The following is a 17,569-nucleotide window of genomic DNA, read 5'->3' on the forward strand; positions in this document are numbered from 1 at the left end:
GTGTGACCAGGATACGCATTTAACCATACATTAGACTCTAATCATGGTACATGAGTTGAATTAAAGGTTCACAGCTACCCTTTCCGTCAGCTCACCTATTTCCGTCTGCTATAGAAGGCTGTCTCCAAGCCACTGTCTACAATCCCTCGCGTTCCGCGAGCGCTCCAAGTAAAATAGCAAGTTCCACGTCGTCCGTAGGGTTGTTTGTAGAACTGGTGAACATTCTCAAGCTTAATATACATATAACCTAAATGTAGCTTAGAATTCTTCTTATTATTATTATAAGATGTGGAAGGGGATCGCCCTTCTAGGACCCAACACCGCAGTTAAAATTAGGAACAAATGATGGCGTGCAAATGCGCATGACCGGCTGTGGGTACTGCATATATGTTCTCTAATTATTGTTCATTGTACTCTTTTTTCCGCTTTATAGTCAAATAACTGCGGTTTATAAGTGCCGAAATTTTGACTTCTCACTGATGCCTTCGGGAAAACATGCTGTGAAATTCGTCAGCGTCAGCAGATATTCCATTTTCAGAAAATAACTGTAGCACGCGCCTGACTAGATAATATTGAGAAAATTTAATGACGGCCAACTAAGAAATGGCTGTAGGATGAAACGTTGACCGCTGACGTGTGCTATCTTTTCTTTGAGCAGCCTTACCAAGCACGATAATAACGCAACACAGACGATACAGCGCTAAAGGGTAGGCGAGCCTGTGTTCGTCATTAAAGTGGCTTTGTCAATTGTTTCTCGAATCACTCACTCAGTGGCCGAAATTTTTTTTAAATTTCTTTTTTTTGGGGGGGGGGGGGGATTGGCGCAGTATCTGTCTCACATCACGGCAGACACCTCAACCGCGCTGTAAGGGAAGGGAAGAGGAGGGAGTGAAAGAAGGAAGGAAGAAAGTGGTGCCGTAGTGGAGGGCTCCAGAATAATTTCGACCACCTGGGGATCTTTAACGTGCACTGACATCGCACAGTACACGGGCCCCTTAGCGTTTCGACTCCATCGAAACACGGCTGCCGTGGTCAGGTTCGAACCCGGGAACTCCGGATCAGTAGCCGAGTGCTCTAACCACTGAGCCACCGCGGCGCCAAGAGAGTTTTAAAGCAACAGTAATGATCGTAAATAGAATCAAGAAATATTCTGCTAAGAGCAACTTCTAGTTTTATTTTCCTGCTCAGATGGCCTACTCTTTTTTCTGTGTTCCTCTGACCAGTTATACTGCACGAGTAAAACTCAGCCCCCATTATCTTTGTTAAAGATTGAACATTGAATGTATTAAAGAAAATTCTGAAGAATAATTTCATACTAATGTTATAATAATTTTTTTGTTAGAGGTAGTCATAAATATTTCAAGTCCCAAAAATAAGAACAAGCAGAACAATAATTTATAACACAAAAATCATAATTTTGCTGTGGAGAAAGTCTGATTTTCGCTTTAGTTCAGGGTTTCGAGTCCTTCATGCAGTCATTAATATTTGCTAATCCCTATTCTCAAGAAATATTGCCTCGTATTGGAATAAAAAGTAATTTAATGCACGGCGGAGCTTATAAACAGATATTCGCTCTTATATTCCATTGCATAAATTTTTATGCCGTTCGCATGAGCCCTAGCAGCCTGCTGTAAAATATATTAACGCCTACGTCACATTTTGAAACCCGTGGCTGTCTTACGGAAATAATGTCGCCCTCTAGTGCACACAGTGATCTCGCAACATCGAACCAAATGCTTCAGCTGTGAAGGATCTGCCCTGCCTTACAAAATGCGCTGAAAAGAAAGCATTGAACCGAACATTACCAAGATGTAGCGAATATGTAGCTTAGTAATAGATCATTCCTGTGGCGCTTTGGTTCGAGACTTCTGTGAGAATCGAAACCGTTAAACATTCGTTCGTTTAGCAAGATCTCTCTAAGCCTTGTGCACAATATTATTTTTTGTTTGCGAGAAACCCATATCTATTTAGCGAAAAAAAATGCTTGAGTGGCAAACTCAATCGTGTGTAGAAATTATAGAAATAGAAATGAAACTCATATCCTGGTACTCTCGACAGGACGAAATTTCAATCAGATTTACACATCTTAACCTAACGTTATTAAAGTTAGTCATAACTCTTCACAGTTCAAGACGGAGGTTAGAGTCGTCAAAATTCTTCATTATTGCATAAAGTTCCTCTAGCATATTAAAAGACCGCATGAAAGTTTTAGACTCTGTGCGAGTGGTGGCGATTGGCAGATCACCAAGTGCCGCGCATAGGACTGTCGAATGATTTGCCTTATGCCATACATATACTACTGTCAGTTCCAATCGCGAACTGCCTGAAGGCCATGGCAATGGCGGCTGCCGATTTATTGGCGTGTTTGCTGTTGGGTTACTTCTTACGGCTTATTATCGGCGCCGAGTTCAGCTTCGCTCACCGAAAAGTAAAATTGTAAATTAGTTTTTGGGGAAAGCAAATGGCGCAGTATCTGTCTCACGTATCGGCGGACACCTGAACCGCGTCGTAAGGGAAGGGATAATGAGTGGAGTGAAAGAAGAAAAGAAGAAACAGGTGCCGTAGTGGAGGGCACCAGAATAATTTCGATCACTTGGGGATCTTTAACGTGCACTGACATAGCACAGCATACGGGCGCCTTAGCGTTTCGCCTCCGTCGAAACGCGGCCGCCGCGGTAGGGTTCGGACGCGGGTTCTCCGGATCAGTAGCCGAGCGCCCTAACCACTAAGCGACCACGGCGGGTTCTGAGAGGCATTTGTAAGTATTTTACGGCCCCATGCGCTAGCGCGTTCTTTCTGATAACGACTCCCATTCCAGAAACCACGAGGACCGGGATGCTGGCCAGGAATAGTCACGTGACCAGGAGTGTTAGCGCACCTCGCAAGAAAACGACAAAGGTAACGCGAGGTTATTGTGCACAAAGGCAATGCCAGCTATGCCTCATCGACGCTGATGCACTTTGTCAGCTTAGTAACGTGTCTCATGGAATGTCAGAAGGTTGCACTATTGCCCCACTTCTCTCTAACATTTATACAAATGACCTTAGTTTCGTTATGCTGTCATCGCTCCTCTTTAAGCATGCCGATGACACTGTGTTAGTTCTTGTAGAAAGGGCATACAAATGAGATGCACTTGCGCAGCGCAGTGGTAATCCTAGTGAATATGAGATCTCGAATTTTTGCACGATAAGTAGCACCCTGTACTGCTTTTATCTAGCACTGGATCTGATTTCTCTTTACGTCTAGCAGAGTAAAGCCTTAACTGCAATGTGAAACAATATGTGAGAGAATAAAAAAATACTAATCACTAATTTGTATTCGCTGTATTACTTTCCAGAAGCTATGCTTTATGGTGCTGACCACATTGCTTTCTTGTTCTCCGCCTAAAGCGCATTGCTTTCACGGGGAACCCGCACTTCATCAAGTACTTCTATTTCTTGGGCTTGCTTATACTAATGAAATAATCACTGGCATTACTACAAAACAATTGGACGGCTTGGCACTATTGTTTGAACGCTACAAAACCCTGGTCTGGTATCTTCCTGGTACTGCCGTCCATGCGGCCCCTTCAAGAGCTTTGTAGCCTATGTCGCTGTTGAGCGTGCAGCTGATATTCAAATGTTGACAACCGGTCATGGCCAAGGCCATAGCTCCACGCAGCCTCACGTTAGCGTGTCTTCAAAGTTGCCGAAACCGCTTACGCAAATAACGTATTTTATTCACCAAATTAATAAAAATACGAGCCGCAAAACAAATTTGAATTTTATAAGATCACCTATACAGTTGAAGTTTCGATAATACAAACGAAAATATGAATTTATTTTCCGTCTTTTGGTTTAGTTTGGTTCGGTTTGGTTGGTGGAGATTTAATGTCCCAAAGTACCTCAGACTATGAGGGACGCCGTAGTGAAGGGCTCCGGAAATTTCTACCACTCGGAGTTCTTTAACGTGCACTGTCATCGCACAGTACACGGGCCTCTAGAATTTCGCCTCCATCGAAACTTAACCGCCGTGGCCGGGATCGAACCCGCGTCTTTCGGGTCAGCAGCCGATCGCCATAACCACTGAGCCACCGCGGCGGCTATTTTGCGTCTTTTGAATGACGGATAAATACATGGGGATTTTACATGAAACGTACAAAAATTAATTAAACACTTTATCTAACGAAGTACAGCTCATCTGCATGCGTCCCCTGTATTATGCGCCAATAACTCAGCATAATAGTAGTGCCCATACTATACCAAACGGGAAAAGAAAGTGCGGCGCGCGATTAATCTTACAGCTTCTTGCTTAGCCGCTCGTTGCGGTTGATGTGACATTCCTCTGTATGCCCGCCATTTTTGGAGCCGAAACTTAAAACTGTCGTAATTAGTGTCGTGACTACACAATTTGTGTATCATCAGCTGTTGCAGCAGCTCGAGAAGTAAGCAGTTCCCGGTAATTACGCATGCGTGTTTTCATGCAGACTAGAAGACTTTAGTGACAGAAGCAAGACCTGTTTTTCTTCAGCGGAGTTTAAACCCCCCTCCCCCCCCCCCCCTAGACAGCTGGCCAATACTACATACACTGGGACTAACTATCTCGCTCTATCAGTCGTTTATGCCACCTCTGGACACTCAATTTTCAAAAACTTTTCTTTCAGTTTTTGGCCACCAAAATGCAGGCATCGTAAACGTTTTTGTACCGTAACGTGACCTCATCTTTCCATAGCTGTAACGGCATATGATTTTACCAAAAAAAAATATGTTGCACACGTGTCTACTGACTAATCACATGTTTCTCAATCGCAAACAGCTTTACTGGTCTATATCTTATATGTAATTTTTGCTGTAGATTGACCAGCGTGCTCAAGAAATGTAGGCTCTCTTATGCTAGAAATTTCTCATAAAAAAGCCTATTTGTAGTCAGCTACCTGTTATCAATTATTCAGAGGCCAGCCTTTGGGCGCGCTGAAAGTTCGCGCGAGCAAGTGTACCGCTCTACTTCATAGCCTTCATCGCCAAACACAAATGCAGTGCCGAAATACGTTGCTGTATGCTCGACTGCATTCGCCGAAATGGGCTTGAAGTTATGCGACATTTGTAGAGAATTTCGAGAATGGCCCTTTTATTTATAAAAAGCAAATCGCTCGTTTCATCTTCCCTGTTAGAATTACCCTGATTCTGTTTCTGCAACTTACATGGACATATGCACCCCGCTGAGATAGCACCACGCATTCGCGCGGTTCGGTTACGCAAGCATGCACACCTTTAAATTCTCGAATGACACCACAGCAGCTGACGGTGAATATTAAGCTGCGACACAAAAACTGTTCTTCGCATTCATGTATTCTGAAGCACCGCTGTCAGACCGCTCAGCTAAGAACTTCAAAAAAAAAAGAAACACAACAGCATCTCCTGCCAACATTTGTTAGGTTGGGGAAGCCTAAAAGAATAAAAGAATATAATAATCCCCTGCATGCACCACTAACAAATAACAGGCGTAATCTAATCTGAAAAAAAATGAAAAGGCCCTAAGGCAATGATATAATTTTACCACCCGTAGGTGGGGAAAGTGGCAAACAATTATGGGAGTAAAAAGCTACATAGCGGCCCACAGCCGGGGGAGCGGGCCCTGGGAGACTCCCCTGATCTCCCCTGGGACGTAGCGGACGGGGTTGGATGAACGGGTTATGGGAATTTGGATGGGAATGTGGACAGCGAGTTTTTCGTTAAGATCCTTCGAATGTCTCGACTCCAATACTGGCCTACCTGGCCAGGACAGGGAGAGAGTCAAGATTGCCCAATGGTGCGGCACCGCTCACGGGATGCCCGACCACCCACAAACGCAACGGGCTCCGACAGCCGGAGACCGGAAAACCTGACCCGGGCACAGCTACCTCGGGCCCCTCCACGACTTTCAGGATTTGTTTCGGACCTGCCAGCTACTCGCCTTCGAGTGCTTTACGCGGTTTTTCAGACAGAAGTAAGTGTGGTGTGGTCCAGCCAGTAAAGGCTTAAATCGTCAGCCTATCGACCCTCCGGCCCTCGGCGCCATGACCTAACACCTCCGGCGGTACCCACCTGTGCTTCCAACCAACCAACCATGCACTTATTTTCTCTCCTAGCTTGCTCCACGCCTACTGAGGAAGGAGTGTTCAAGGATGGGCAGACCGGGCCACAAACCAAGAACGTGGCTTAGGGCTAGATGACCCGGGCCTACTCCGCCGTTACTCAACATCAATGGTTTTTGCACTGGTCGTACCACGCCCCCCTACCTGGGCGTCCCTCGATGGCCACTACAGCCCTGCGGTTAGCCGTGAGGCCGCTTCCCAGAGGCATCGATTCCGAGAAGCCTGGCTGCTGTGAACCCCTGCCGCGGACCTGGCCTCTCCGTAGACAGAAACCGGTGCGTCGGTCGCCAGACGCGCACGCCCCCGCGTGCGGAAGCGAGTAGCATGTATTTGAAAACCTTTTGATCTTTTCACATGCCTTCCGTGCCTGATTTCGTGCGTCCAGCCTGGTGTGTCTCCAGGCCTGCCTCCGCTCAGGCATCAAACCACACGAGCGCGACTGGCCCTCACAGTCGCTTTGGAGTCGCTGCCACTCCCATAGGGTTTCGCCTCCCCAAAGGACGGGCCCGGCCAAACCCATCCCCACCGCTGGCGTTGCACCGGAACAAAGCCTAGTAGCCGAAACTACACCGGCCCGTATCTGGTGGCGAGGGGGGGGGGTGAACGAGCCTGCCACAAAGTCGGATTTCCCCCCACTGCCAACAACAATTGGTAGAAAACTACAATACAAGAGGCAATTCATGTTTCGTTCCAATTCAATCATGCTTTGGACTTCATCCTTAACTGAAGCACGCCATCGCTCCATTTAATCCATCACAGTATATTCGCTCTTTCGATTTTGCACAACTAGTGAGAACCGTCACTTTGCTTAAGCGTGCTTATTGACCACTCGCACATTAGGATTTGTACTGGAATGTCTGTTAAAGTACTGCGAATGTGATTAGCTTCGAACCGGAATATTATGCAGCGCCTCGACTTTCGCTATTATCCTTCTTCTGGGTACAAAGAAACACGTGATGAAAATACAGATGATTGATGTGCGCAAAACATAAGACGAACCACGTACACAGGAGAAGCACAAGGACTTAATTAACACTTCTGTTGGGCCTAGTTGGTTCATGATGAAAATACAGATGATTGATGTGCGCAAAACATAAGACGAACCATGGTTCGTCTTACGTACACGGGTACGTGGGTACACGGGTACACGGGTACGTGTACGTGGTTCGTCTTATGTTTTGCGCACATCAATCATCAGTATTTTCATCATGAACCAACTAGGCCCAACAGAAGTGTTAATGAAGTCCTTGTGCTTCTCCTGTGTACGTGGTTCGTCGTATGTTTTGCGCACATCAATCATCTGTATTTTCATCCTGCACCAACTAGGCCCAACAGAAGTGTTAGAGAAAAGCGTGACATTTTTTTTAGAGCGCATCTCTTAAGCTTTCGTTCGTGGGTTCAGCTGCGTCGCCGCCGCCGGTGTAACCAAGTTAAACCGGAAATAAAAATAAACATTGCCGCCACTAGGATTCGAACCCGCGGCGCCGTGAACTGCTCAGCTACGCTGGCCACTGCACGAGAGCACTAGGCTCTAGCCCCAGTCGATCACGCCGCGTGTTAAACTGCAACACACTCTCCCTCTGTGCATAGCACACTGCCGTCTTCTTGAACTAATACCTCAATCGAACTAATTTCCACATTCTCGCGTGCTGAGCATTGCACATCATCGCCTTCTTCAGCTGATTCTAATATAGAACTAATATCGTAGCCAGACGTGCCCACTACTCAGCAAAGCAAAACAACTAGCCTATGGAGACTGAGACAACGGCAGAGCTCCACTCAAATTTCGCTTTAGGGAGAATCATAATAGTCCTTAGAATTTATTTTTTAACCCCGACTCAGCGCCACTGCTCGTGCACATTGCTCGTGGCCAGATATCAATTAATTCATTATCTATAAAGATAGCAAGGTTTCAGGCATTAGGCGCTTGCTTCACAGGAACACTGATGGTGCAAGGTAACCATTGTGCTGCGCGATAGCCCCACGGAACTGTCCGCAGAGCTGTGCGGGGGTCCACTGGGTCGGGGGGGGGGGGGGGGGAGGGGGGAGGGGCATGCAAAAGGGGCCACTGGGAATTAAATAAGGAGACGACCCGTGCGTAGGCCCATGTTCTTTCGGAGGTCCGGTATCTGAAGTGACAAAAATGCTACAACACTCTTGTATGCTTCCATGAACGAGCCTTGATTCCAGTTTACAGCTCCCGTTGCATGAGCAGTTCAGCAGATTATGCTCGAAATTGACTGTTCAAGGTGCCAAAGAACTGCAGTACGGCGGAACTGGCGCCTGAAGTGCGAGAGAAAACAATCCTGTGCGCGGTTAAGACATTAGGGCACAACGAAGGCGGAGCTCAGCTATGCTGAAGATTAACCGTAATCCTCGAACCACTGCCAACTCTGCTGTGTATTTCTATTTTAGCAACAATCGTTAGGCGACCAGTTCTCTTCGTCTTGAAGACAAACTCGCTTCCGGAAATGCTCAGCACGGAGCCGCGTCCAAATTTAAAGAGAAACATTAAGACCAAATGAACTTTTTGCTGCTATATAAAAAACCTGTTCGACAGACCGCAGCGTAGATATCGAAAATTCTAAGATACAAGCATTTTCTGCGTGACACATTCCAAGCTACAACAATAGGGCCAGAAGGTTCCGCGTGTGACATTTTCTCCTCACGAAACTCTGTACAGCTTGCAACGCGTTTCCAATATTTAAAAGTATTTCTCGTAGATACTATGGATGATGCTCCGGCACATAGATAACCAAAAATCGAGAATCACTGGTGCTTTTGTCTTTGTTATTTCTTTTTTTTTCGTCCTCGTTCGTGTCGCACTGCTGTGCAGACAGCACGAACAATTGCTCCCAAATACGGCTACTCGACCAAGTGAGCTCGTGTAATCATCCTTCATTTATTTATTTCTTTACAGTGAAAAGTTGGTATGAGATGTAACAAATCTCGGGAAAATTTCTCATCCGGTGACATTAACGCCAGCAAAAACTGCGTGAAAGACGCAACAAAAATTGGCCTGTAATTTGCCTGTTTAAGCTAAATCCGAATTCTTTCCTCTAGCATGTTTGCCTTTGTTTAGCTTCCTGTATCTTTGTTTAGCGTTTTACACCGCTGAGAATTCGAGTTGAACCCAAGTGTTCTTGCAGTCCTTCATCGGCTTTCCTTTTTCGATAAGCCGCCTGAGCTGCTCGTTGCGATTCGAGTCGCCGTTGCCTCTTCGGCAGTCTCCGAAGCCACTTGTACTTACCTCGCGTCTGCACGTTACTCTGGCGACTTCATGATTTGTCTCTCCTTTCTGGCTCTTAGCTGTTTCTCGCTCTTGATGCCGCGGTGGCTCAATGCTTATGGTGCTCGGCTGCTGACCCGAAAGACGCGGGTTCGATCACTGCCGCGGCGGTCGAATTTCGATGGAGACGATATTCTAGAGTTCCGTGTACTGTGCGATGTCAGTGCACGTTAAAGATCCCCAGGTGGTCGAAATTATCCGAAGCTCTCTACTACGGCGTCCCTCATAGCCTGAGTCGCTTTAGGGCGTTGAAACCCCCTAAACTATAAATCATCCGTTTCCGAACCCAGGTTACACTGTCTTAATTCAGCACTCTGCTTCGGCTTGCCGCCTCAGTATATTCATTGCATCAATTGGTTGGCGCTCTCTCCTGTTTCGCTGCAGCTTCGCTCGCACGGCGCGCACGTCGTTCGGCTTGGGAATCTGTCGAAGGACCCGAATCGTACATGATTTTCTGTTTGCTGTACTCCACGTTCCTCCGACGACTTCATTCTTCGCCTCTTCTTTCTCGCATCTGCATGTGGACGCAAAGCGTTTCTCGCTCATCATCTTCCCACCCTCTCTCCACTCAGGGGGCAGGCGGTGCGATGCCCTCCGCCCATTGGCTGAGGCTGGCACGACGCTCTCTAAAATATTGGCACAGCGATCATAACGGCGTACAAGTGAGCCCTTAGTCTCCCTATTGCTTCCTCCACGGAGGGACTGCTCATGTTTGGAATTCACGATACGACCCAAGAGCTTGCTGAGGCGCATCTCAGTACACATACTGCGAGACTAAGCTCGACCAAATGAACCGGAGAGCTCTACGTTACCTCAGTGTCAAAGAAGTATGCTACACAGTAAAGAAGGTGCATGACCGAAGCCAAGAGTCAATAAAAAAGACCATAGGGGACGCATTTTTTACATCACCTATGCTCCTAGATTTGGGTGACTGTTGGCTTCTGTCATGACTGTCATAATGTGCTCCTCTTTTTCCTTCCCTTGTATGCTGAGAAGGAAGGGCAGACATTCCCAAGCAGTGGAGTACATATTTCAGAACTCCCGTCCAAAAGAATTGCATCCTAACTTCCACGAAGACAGACGCAAAACCATAGCCAAAGCAATGTAAGTATAATGCCACAAGCGGGCAGGCACATACTTTATTCAGGCAACGGGAGCAGTTCACAAAATCTCCACCATCGCAGTCGTCAACGAGTGACCTAAAACAACTAACGCAATATAGCTCAAATACACCAATCTAAGCATCGCTTTGAGTATGGCCATTGCAGGAACAGCTGCAGAAGACGACACCCTCTAGGATTCGCGCTCTACGACTGCCTCTCTATCGGGCTCGCACACAGCGATCAGAAACTAAGAAAAAAGAAGAATAGGCCTACAGGCAGCTAAAATTCTTCACACCTGCAAACCAACAGGCAGCAAACACCTGATCTTGATATATGGGCCCCAGAGTATCGCAAGGAATGAGTGCGCACATGCCGCAGTCCGAGCTCTTCTCCTTGGGGACCCTAGCAGAACCCCTGCCACCACAGATTCAAACACCCCGCTCAGAACATACACAGGGATACTTCAACAATGCAAGCAGGAGCTGAGGAAGTATACCTCCTGCTCACAAAAAACAAGAGATAAAAATCAGAATACTACAGACACGATCCTCCAACAACCCCAGGACACTCAAAGTGATGTCCCCAAGCACGTTCTGAGCGCAGTGGAAATTCTATGCGGAGGGAGAAGGCAGACCTCGACCACATGCCAGGAAAATCACTCCATATACATGAACGCACAGCCAACGATGCAGTGTTGGGAGGCCACCCTGTCCAGCTCTAACCTCGCAGGTCAACAAGAGCTCATCGAGAGAGCAAGGGCAGCGCCGTTCGCCATTGGGGTCCCGGAATAGGGATGCCACCCGTCATCTTCAAGTTGTATTTTTAGTATCAGTAAAAATTTTCTCCTCCTCCGGCACCGAGCTTACCAGAGCTTCCTCCCATTGGCTGCTGCTGGTGCGACGCTCCTCCGAGCTTACCGGAGTTACTCGAAGCTTCGCCAGGACATAACGACTTTTTCGCTGGTGACCTGACTAGTGATTGCACCCTAAAATCGACAGAAGCGGCAGGCACAACGCCGTTTTAAAGCGATACTGTTTAAGGCTCTGTTGTCCAGAAAATCCGGTGGCGGCGTTCTGAGCGAAAACTCCCCATCATGACTCTGGCAGGTGGTGCCCAGATAGCAATAAAGGAGGCAGGTCAGCCACCTCGTCACGTGACCTTACACTGTCCTCAACCTGGCCGCCGGATAGTGAGCAAACTGCCGACCGTAGCAGTTAAATTAATGATTGGTCTCTCGGGATGAGCAACGTGGGCCGCACAAGGACCACCGCTGGGAGCACCTACCATTGCCGGGCAATGGCGCATCGCTTAACCGCTGCACCACTGCGCCAGGAGGGGTATGAGGACTCTCAGGGATCTAGGATTGTCAAGTAGAGAATGACATTCAGCATATATGGGAATAAACCCCATGCGCTATCACATCATACCCTTAAGACGAAGCTTATGTGCCCTTCCAATTTTTTCTGTTTTTTCCTTGTCTCTTCTTTCGCGCACTTTTCTCTCCTTTTTGTATTGAACCAAACTGCCCAGCTATCTTCCGTGTTGCATATTATAGCCGCGTAGACATACGCCAGCATCAAGGGGCAATTAATGTCCTTTGTCCACACAGTATTAGCGACTGATTCAACAGAAGTGCATTGCCAGATGTGGGAAGAAAAATGAACAGTGCGTCTTTGTTATTCATACAGAAAATTACACTTGCAATGCTTGAACTCGATAAAAAAAATGTCATACTCCGAACATCTGTTCAGCATAATTGTCTTGACTTCGACACGTCTAGTTCAGGGGTCATGTTTATTCAGTACACATGATTTTCTCTACACATGGCGGCAGAAGTTAAAATATAAAGAAGTCAACCTCTGCCACGCAGTCGCCTGATAACAGCACCGTATAGTTCAAGCTCTGGTTCAAGTCGCCGAATGGTTGTAGTTTCGGCCGATTTCCAAAATCTCGACCAAGCCTTCGTAAGTGCGGTCCCTCTCTTGGCGAGAAAAGAATGATTCCACTTTCGTAACACCTCCACATGCTGCTCGTCAGGCAGCGGTTATTCTAAGCACTAGAAGATACGAAAATATATAGCGCTACTATTATACGGCTTACTTTAGCAGAGTGGGTCTCCTCGTTATCGAGCAGCCACATACCCAGCAATTCTGGACGAAAGAATTTTTGAACAGGAAACCATTTATGAACTCCATTTTTTATATAATGTAAGAGTTCACTATAACAATCAACGTATATGCAGGTAACTCTACAGCAGTCTTGAATTTTTTTTATAATAATGTTCTTACTATCGTCTAAAGTCTTTCCCATCGGTTTTCTTGCGAGTCTTAACTGTTCGATGCGAGCGATGGAAACTTTTTAAATGAAATATTTAGTTACATATCAGAGGAATGGACCATTGCCTTCCATATTACCGTAAAAGTACTTTACAATTTTCTAATATTTCAAAATTGTTGTCACCCGCCGCGGTGGCTCAGTGGTTAGGGCGCTCGACTACTGATCCGGAGTTCCCGGGTTCGAACCCGACCGCGGCGGCTGCATTTTTATGGAGGAAAAACGCTAAGGCGCTCGTGTGCTGTGCGATGTCGGTGCACGTTAAAGATCCCCAGGTGGTCGAAATTCTTCCGGAGCCCTCCACTACGGCACCTCTTCTTCCTTTCTTCTTTCACTGCCTCCTTTATCCCTTCCCTTACGGCGCGGTTCAGGTGTCCAACGATATATGAGACAGATACTGCGCCATTTCCTTTCCCCCAAAAAGCAATTATTATTATTATTATTATTATTATTATTATTGTTGTTGTTGTTGTTGTTGTTGTTGTTGTTGTTGTTGTTGTTGTTGTTGTTGTTGTTGTTGTTGTTGTTGTTGTTGTTGTTGTTGTTGTTGTTGTTGTTGTTGTTGTTGTTGTTGTTGTTGTTGTTGTTGTTGTTGTTGTTGTTGCAGACATATTTCTTTTCTACTTGCAACGTCCCTTTCATGCTAACTCTAATGCATTGACCTCGTAAGGTGATTTCTAAGCGTGATATTGCTTCCACCAACGCGCGCCATGCGTTATGTTCGCGGTGCTGGTTTACAAAAAGAATCCTTCTCTTCTGAAGCTCATTAGCGTGCCCTAGATATCGCGTAACTGCATGGCCTTATCGAATGCGACCGCCGATTGGCCATGTTGTTTCTCATTTTTTTGAAAGCGCTTCTTAAGGAGATGGGTGTGCAGGTAGCTTTCGAAAGAGTTAATAGCTGCATAGAATAGAGGAGTAATAGAATACTCCTACGCTCAGCTGCTGGCAAATCAAATTCTCCATTTTTACCGGAAAGTGAGCGTTTGTGCCAAGGTGCAGTGTGGTAATGCAATTCAAGGAGGTCAACGGGTCTGGGCTTTTGAATGTGCGCTCCAAAAGTTTCCGCATTCGTCTCCTGTTCTACGGGAATATCAAAAGGCTCGGGAGCCACACTTAAAACTTAGAGCTTTGCGGTCTGTGGCTGAGTAATTTACACAGGTTTGTCCTTTGAGAGGAAGAGAATAGGTAAGCAGGTTAGCCAGAATATTATTGCGGTTGGCTACCCACCGATACAGGGAGGGAAAGAGCGAGATAAAAAAAGAGAATTGCAGGATGCTGCAAATTGCAACGACGTCTATTAATGGCCTGCGTGTGCGAGAGTCATAACCTGTCCATCAAGCATGACTCCCTTTGTAACCGGAGTAACGCCTAGCATGTCTTCAGGGCTCATTGTCTATGCGGCCACTACCCCTGGACTCCCATCCCCGTCAGCGGGCGAGTGTAGAGGGCTCCTAGAGAAAAACACCACTTCTGTCGTTCAGCTCTATGCAGGACATAAACAAGGCATATGTTCTGTTGAGCGTTCTTAAGAAATTTAGCAGGGGGTGCAGCGTATAACAGGTATTGATTTCGCTTTTTTATCTAGAGGTGGCACGAAATTTCTACATTATTCTTATCGCGATGCTGGCAGGCAGTTGTGGTCAACCATGACTATATTCAAAACAACCTTTCAAATAATGCAAAGCGTCGACTATAAAGTCGGTCTTCCAAAAGACTCTGACCGCCCGTATTTAAAGAGGCAATTCATCTAGATGAGCGAAACAAGATCAGCGTACTAGCGCCTCTCCGAATTGCCTACGACTGCGGCGAGATACCTGCACCTTTGATACACTCAGGATAAACCTTGTGTGGCGCTATTATAGAAAATACGATAGCTAAAAATGGCGTCCACATGTGTGCAGTTCTCGCGCTGTCGTCAGCTAACTATGAAGGTCTGAAAGCTGACGCCTCTCGCTCGTAAGTTCTACTGAAGCGCCAATGAGAATCTATCGGAAGTGCAGTAACGGCTATTTTCGCGGGCTGCAGTTGTACAGACTAAATTCGCTCACTGTCGCGTCATCCGTATCCCTACGTAACAGCGCACCGCTGCAGTGCTAAGTGATACGTGCTTTACTTTTTACAACCCATATAGCGAGACATTTATGCTTGCAAATGTCGGCTTTTAACTGCCAGCAACTTATGTTTTATGGACTGCCACAAAAAAAATTGTATTGTGCAAGCAAGTTTATTTTAATAAATTTGTTGTGGACAACTTGAGCTTCATTTTTTTTCTCTTTATGCCGATAGTTTAGTGACTATTTGGTGCCCATTTATACTGAGATGACAATAAAAAGCTGCGCAAAATACATTAAATTCGACATTCGCATTTTAAAACTCTACCCGCAGTCAAAAATAATTTATTAAAATGATGTTTTGCTATCATTCTGCCGTGCGCGGAAGAACGTGCGTGAGTAACTAGTGAAATTCATCATACGAAGCACACCCCAACTCTGCCTCTATTTTCCAAAGCCGGGCTAAGTATTTAGTCCAAAATGCCAAAGACCAAAAAAACTGAGTGCTGTGATCTCTAATCAAATATCACCACTAATAATGCGCTTCCTACAGTGACTGCTAACAAGATGAAACAATATGAATCCTCCTTTTTCCCACAGTCTGCTTAACGGCATCAATTTTATATGCAATACCTTGAATTCATACAACCAAAATTATAACCATGAAATTCCCGAGGTGTTTTGCAAACGTAATTACGACGTGGTCAGCATGGTTCTTCGTCAATGGTAAGTGTTCTTTTGAGGGGCCAAATGCGAATGTGAATCTAGAAATCTCTAATACTGTATTCGCAATAGATTTGTCTGTTCCATAGCATATAGATCTGAATATTTCTCTAAAGCTTAAAAGTCATGATGGTATTATTATGGCTGTCTTCATCACTGAGGAGTGTGTTTTCATCATCACTGTGAAATGCGCTGCCATGAAAAGATAGCTCTATTTTTTTTGTACATACACCCATATCTTCCACACATACCTGTTGATTTATAAATCGCAGTAATAAGAGCACCCGTGCATCTGCGTTCATTGCGCAGTTGTTTTCTATGATGTCGAAAATTCGGCTGTCTCACCCATTGCTTATAAATGGGCAGAATTTTCAAAGCGAAAGCGAACCGCCGCGTTGGCTAAGTGGTTAGCGCGCTCGGCTGCTGATCCAGAGTATCCGGGTTCGAACCCGATCGCGGCGGCTGCGTTTTTATGGAGGCAAAACGCCAAGGCACCCGTGCGCTGTGCGATGTAAGTGCGCGTTAATGATCCCCAGGTGGTCGAAATTATTCCGGAGCCCTCTACTACGGCACCTCTTTCTTCATTTCTTCTTTCACTCCCTCCTTTATTCCTTCCCTTACGGCGCGGTTCAGGTGTCCAACGATATATGAGACAGATAATGCGCCATTTACTTCCCCCCAAAAAAACCAAACCAACCGTTCATTTTCACGAAAGCAAGGGCGCACAACCGGCAGCGTGGGTCAGTGGAGACTCAATCCCACTTTCATGTATGTGGCCTTGGTGTCCAATTGCAAAAGCGTGCTTTGATTGCGTTCTGCACACTGAATGGGCAGCGCCCCCTCCCTGCCACCCTGAGAGGTGGCATATTATATGCAATTAATGGTTGATCGCGAGAATGATCACCAAATGAACGGTGCGGCCTAGCTATTGCTGCAGTGCCGCATGTCAGCCACAACGCTGTCAGCGCTAATGCATTCGGGCCACATCTCTCTCTCACTCCACCGCCACATGTATCAAAGCACGAATGAGGCGTCCGCATATCCAGGGAGCCAGTTATGCACCCTTCCTTTCCTCAAAGCCATCGCCCTCTAGAACATTGTCAACGCCGACGACAATGAACTTCGCTTTGTATGTCCTGAATTAGCGGAGCTAGTCCACCATTAATTTTTTTAACTCTCTTACTTTCTACACGTAGAAGCGATTGTGGCTCTGCTTGAGGCAGGGGGCAGGCCCGTGCACTTCCCTTTTCATTCTTTCTGCAGTCCCAACAACACAACACACTTCTCCATAAGCAGCTCAAACCCTCAGAAACTGAACACGCAAGACGAAACGGCAAGGACCAGGCTTCATAGGCCATTTAGAAAAAAAAAATCACAGCCGATTTGCGTAGTTGCATCATATGCGAAGAAGGTTCGCAAGCACTGCTTACCCCTGCCTAATTTTTATAAGCGACACGAAGTGTGCCGGCTTTCTATGAGACCGCTGCGCTTTCTCATCGGCTAAGACACGATACGCGCCGTCGCCATGTCTCTTACGAGCTTCAAGCTCACACAGAGAGTGAGACAGAAAAAGAGAGAGAGCAGGGCCGGCTTGCATGACGCAAAGGCAATCCGGGTTCGCACCCGACGGCGGTGGCTGCAACGCTAAGGCGCCCGTGTGCTGTGCGATGCCTGTGCACGCTTAAGATCCCCAGATGGTCGAAACAATTCCGGAGCTCTCCACTACGGCACCTCTTTCTTCCTTCATTCTTTCACTCCCTCCTTTATCTCTACCCTTATGGCGCGGTTCAGGTGTTCGCCGATATGTGAGACTGATACTGCACCATTTTCTTTCCACAACAACTAATCTCCTTTCTTTAGAAGTGCTACACACTAAAAGCATTCGTTAAAAATAGGTTGATTCGCAGAAAGGTCTTTCGCGGTAGGATTGCGGCAGCCACTGTAATAAAGAAGA

The sequence above is a fragment of the Amblyomma americanum genome, chromosome 11 (assembly GCF_052857255.1).
Source record: "Amblyomma americanum isolate KBUSLIRL-KWMA chromosome 11, ASM5285725v1, whole genome shotgun sequence".
NCBI classification, from domain to species: Eukaryota; Metazoa; Arthropoda; class Arachnida; order Ixodida; family Ixodidae; genus Amblyomma; species Amblyomma americanum.